Genomic DNA, 5,000 nt, shown 5'->3' with positions numbered 1-5,000 from the left:
ATAGACACGGACTTAGTCTAATTTTCAGAAAAAGAGGTTTTAGATCACAACCAGATTTATTGTGTTATATGTGGTGAGTGTAGTTGCTGAATTGAGAGAAGCAACCATCAGTAGTTGATGGGGAGGTAAGTGATTGTCTACGGTTATGGATAAGTCAATGCATCAAGCAGTGGTATGGTCCAGACTGTAGCTGTTCACGCATCTATTCCTGTTATTCTGTTGATGTTTGGTGGTTGAAGAGACGGGCCTGAATGGGTTTGGATCGTCAATCATCTTATCACCACACACTATTATACAAAGGTAGAGTACCTGCAAGACCTAAGGTCTTCCTTGGTACGACTGACAATATCTATGAGAGTTGGGCTTTAATGCTATCAGACTTCATATCTTGCATATATGTTCAAACTAGTCACTCAACAGAGTGAGCAGTATTAGTATTGAGCTCTGCTTGTGCAAAGCAGACCGCAGATTGATCCAAGAAATTGGTATCAAGCGGTTATAATACTATGCTGTTTAGTTGACTTGCAAACGTACCCAGCAATGGTTACTCCTGCTAGATGTGCTTGCACATTTTAGTGGAAGAAGATGGATTCTAAAGAGCTTTCTGCAGAATTATCTTAATGCACGACATAAATCTCGATACCTCGTTAAAGTTAGCATCCACTTGCTGGTTGTTAGCTGAGGATATCGTATTTATAGCTGCAAAAACAACTTGTTTAGCATTTTACTTTGCTAAAACATCAAGTTACCTGGTTGATCCTGCCAGTAGTCATATGCTTGTCTCAAAGATTAAGCCATGCATGTCTAAGTACATACTGTTTATAAAGTGAAACCGCGAATGGCTCATTAAATCAGTTACGGTTCCTCGGATATTCTTTTTTACATGGATAACTGTGGTAATTCTAGAGCTAATACATGAACAAGTGTTCCAACCTCAGCTTGCTGACGGAAGGATCGCATTTATTAGTACAAGACCAATGATTCTTATTCACCTAGAACCCTGTTCAGTGATTTCGGTCGCTGTCTAAGGACTAGCAGTGGGGATCTTAGCAACTTCGGTTGCATTTCTTGTGATGACTCTGAATAACTGAGCAAATCGTATGGCCTCTGAGCCGACGATGTATCCCTCAAGCAACTGCCTTATCAACTGTCGATGGTAGGTTATGCGCCTACCATGGTTGTAACGGGTAACGGGGAATTAGGGTTCGATTCCGGAGAGGGAGCCTGAGAAACGGCTACCACATCTAAGGAAGGCAGCAGGCGCGCAAATTACACAATCCCAGTACGGGGATGTAGTGACGAAAAATAACAATACGGGACTCTATTGAGGCCCCGTAATTGGAATGAGTACAATTTAAATCCTTTAACGAGGATCTATTGGAGGGCAAGTCTGGTGCCAGCAGCCGCGGTAATTCCAGCTCCAATAGCGTATATTAAAGTTGCTGCGGTTAAAAAGCTCGTAGTTGGATTTCAGTCGAACCTATGGGGTCCACTGATTAAAGGGTTAGATGGTGATGTTAGGTTTCTTGCTTGTGTCTACGGATGCTTGCTTGAACCTTCATTCCTCTTTCCTGGTGGTTACATTCATAGTGTTTAGACAGAAAATTGCTCGATATTTGCTATCAATGCTCTTTACCGAGTGTTGATTCAAGCGATCGAGACTTTTACCTTGAAAAAATCAGAGTGCTCAAAGCAGGCGTCCAAAACCTCGAAAGAGGTGCCTAAAAACGGTATGGTCAACCATCTATATGATGCGTACCACTACCTTAACTTGAATGATCTTGCATGGAATAATGGAATAGGACCTTGGTTCTATTTTGTTGGTCTTAAGAATCCAAGGTAATGATTAAGAGGGACAGACGGGGGCATTTGTATTGCGGCGCTAGAGGTGAAATTCTTGGACCGTCGCAAGACAAACTACAGCGAAAGCATTTGCCAAGAATGTTTTCATTAATCAAGAACGAAAGTTAGAGGTTCGAAGGCGATCAGATACCGCCCTAGTTCTAACCATAAACGATGCCAACCAGCGATCATTCTGAGTAACTAATTTCATGACTCGAATGGAAGCTTCCGGGAAACCAAAGTTTTTGGGTTCCGGGGGAAGTATGGTTGCAAAGCTGAAACTTAAAGGAATTGACGGAAGGGCACCACCAGGAGTGGAGCTTGCGGCTTAATTTGACTCAACACGGGAAAACTCACCCGGCCCGGACACTGAGAGGATTGACAGATTGAGAGCTCTTTCTTGATTCAGTGGGTGGTGGTGCATGGCCGTTCTTAGTTGGTGGAGTGATTTGTCTGGTTAATTCCGATAACGAACGAGACTCTAGCCTACTAAATAGACTTGCAGTTTACACTGCAGTACTCCCCCTTAGTCAACCTGTGGGTGGTAGTATCTCTTGATGGTTTCGGCTGTTGAGGGCTCTGCTGCTATTAGCCTACAGAATTGGCTAGGGTAAGGATGCTGTAGCACTGTAAGGACTTCTTAGAGGGACAAGCGGCGCTCGCAGCCGCACGAAACAGAGCAATAACAGGTCTGTGATGCCCTTAGATGTCCGGGGCCGCACGCGTGCTACACTGAAGTGGTCATCGTGCATACTGTTTCCTGCTCCGAAAGGAGTGGGTAACCGCTTGAACCCATTTCGTGATGGGGATTGGGCATTGTAATTATTGCCCATGAACGAGGAATTCCCAGTAAGCGTGAGTCATTAGCTTGCGTTGATTACGTCCCTGCCCTTTGTACACACCGCCCGTCGCTACTACCGATTGAATGATTTAGTGAGGACTTCGGACTGGTCAATCCAGACCATTGGGAAACTAGTGGTCGGATTGTGCTGGAAAGATGTTCAAACTTGATCATTTAGAGGAAGTAAAAGTCGTAACAAGGTTTCCGTAGGTGAACCTGCGGAAGGATCATTAACGTATTACCCTCTTATTATAAGAGAAATACAACCTTCAAACAATCAAACACTCTGCATAGTGATATTGTAGATGCTAATATGGTGAATGCAATTGAATTGTATTTGCATTAGAGTCGCAATTGTGAATGTTTATTGCAAACATTTAGCCATTGCAACATGATTCTAATTTGCATTACATTCGTTCATTCATACATCCATCTTTCATTATCCAATGCAACAAAGAGTGAGGGTTATCTAACGATAGCCATAATTTCTTTTGCAAAACAATTGTAGTTTATAATGAAAAGCCTGTCTTGCTACATACTTGGTACCTGATCAAGTCTTCAGCTTATGCTGACGGCAAGGTTTAAAGAAGGAAGTTTTACACTTCTTCGCCTAACTAAGTAAAGACAACTATGGTTTTTATAAACTGCATACAATTGTTTTCAAACCCTCTCAATGCAGATTTAGGATACTTATTAAAAGTCCCACGGTGGCAAAGATACATCTTCAAGCGGTGGATCACTCGAATTACCAATCGATGAAGAACGTAGCTAGCTACGATAATCGGTGCGAATTGCAGGACACGCCGAGCACTTGAGCTTCCAACGCACATTGCGGCTTTCGGGTCTTTTCCGAGGTCACATCTGTCTGAGAGTTGAGATGTAAAATAATCAACAAAACACTTGCATACTACCATATATGCATTGTTTTGAGAGGATTGTATATTTATATGCATGAATCTTGATGTTTTATTCCTTTTCTTAATTGCAATTCGTTGCAATTTAGTAAGGAGAATCTCAAATCTACTTGTTTCACATGATAAATTTTGTGTACAATGCATATTTCATCTCTGCAAGCAGTATATATGAATAGATACTAGCATGAGATTCTAAGGTTAGTCGCCTATCTGACGACGCTAAAGTCGTATTGCAGATAACTATGGTGATCAACTAACCTGTTAACTGATGAATCTTCTTGCACTTGTATAAATCGTACAAATAGTAGCTATTTCATTCTGTTAAAGCAGACCTAAGAAGTAATGCAAAGGCAAAATTTGTGCAAACATTAAAGTAGATTTACGTTGCTTGCTTGCAAACAACACAAATAAACATTAATCAACTTAATCAATATTTTTGATCTCAGATCAGGTGAGGTTACCCGCCGAATTTAAGCATATAATTCAGCGGAGGAAAAGAAATCAAATGAGATTCCCTGAGTAACGGCGAGTGAAAAGGGATGAGTCCGGCGCAAAGGTTTTCCATTGAAAGGTGGAAAGCGGTGCTGCGTAATGGCTAGAGTCACGATTATTTCAACTAAATCTGCAAGTCCCTCTGACAAGGGCCCTCTTCCCAGAGACGGTTCTAGGCCGGTGGCAGATCTTGGTTAATGGAATATCGATTACTGGCTTTAGTCGCGGATAGAGTCAGATTGCTTGAGAGTGCAATCCAAATTAGGAGGTAAACTCCTCCTAAGACTAAATACGATGGTAATATCGATAGCAAACAAGTACCGTGAGGGAAAGTTGCAAAGTACTTTGAAGAGAGAGTTCAAAAGGACGTGAAACCGCTTGTAGAGAAACGGATAGAACCACGAAGTGTAGCTGAGAGGAGAACTCAGCTCCTCTTGTGTATTGTTGCCTTTTTCTATTCAGTGCTAAGAATGCTTTACAGCGTTCCAAGATCAGTAGGTTAAGGGGTAACTTTTAGCCTGCCCTTGGATCTTGGTATTGATAGGAGGAGTGCAATATGTGCATGAGGAGTGCATTTTCTCAACTCTCGTGCTCAAACCACGACCAATGTGAAGGAGAGTGCAAAACTCTTGTTCAAGTGATAACAGCAAGGTGTACTAAACACACACCTAATCAGCATTTAGTTTTCACAGCTACTAATATTCCTTGCGTTGTTAGACTTAGCCTGTGAGCTAGTGTTGGCAACTGTTACCACAGTCACATTGGAGATGAATCTCTGCTTATGCAGGGTCAACAATGCTTGTCATCTGCTCTGACGAATCCGACTAGTCTTTCGTTGATGATGTCTGTTTCTTCACCTGGTGTTGAAACAACTCATGGATTGGCTGGCTTTTGGTGGTTTGTTGGTAAAA

The 5,000-nt window shown here is 42.0% G+C and overlaps 3 non-coding genes across 3 annotated transcripts in view; all 3 read left to right on the top strand.

Moving 5' to 3' along the window:
- The first annotated feature begins 746 nt into the window (after positions 1-746).
- LOC149092699 (small subunit ribosomal RNA) lies at positions 747-2,916 on the top strand. Its single transcript, XR_016200673.1, has one exon. It is a non-coding gene; the product is annotated as a small subunit ribosomal RNA (ribosomal RNA).
- A 487-nt stretch (positions 2,917-3,403) lies between these two features.
- LOC149092698 (5.8S ribosomal RNA) lies at positions 3,404-3,558 on the top strand. Its single transcript, XR_016200651.1, has one exon. It is a non-coding gene; the product is annotated as a 5.8S ribosomal RNA (ribosomal RNA).
- A 476-nt stretch (positions 3,559-4,034) lies between these two features.
- Positions 4,035-5,000, top strand: part of LOC149092697 (large subunit ribosomal RNA) — a 4,168-nt gene continuing 3,202 nt past the window's right edge. Inside the window, exon 1 of the ribosomal RNA XR_016200687.1 lies at positions 4,035-5,000. This exon is cut by the window's right edge and continues 3,202 nt beyond it. This is a non-coding gene — a ribosomal RNA (large subunit ribosomal RNA).

Source organism: Tetranychus urticae, unplaced genomic scaffold (assembly GCF_039701765.1).
Source record: "Tetranychus urticae isolate SD_2017Ah unplaced genomic scaffold, NJAU_TeUrti_SD_1.0 Scaffold_6, whole genome shotgun sequence".
In the NCBI taxonomy this organism is placed as follows: Eukaryota; Metazoa; Arthropoda; class Arachnida; order Trombidiformes; family Tetranychidae; genus Tetranychus; species Tetranychus urticae.
Note: the sequence above shows the minus strand (reverse complement) of the source record. Positions and strands in the feature narration are given on the sequence as shown.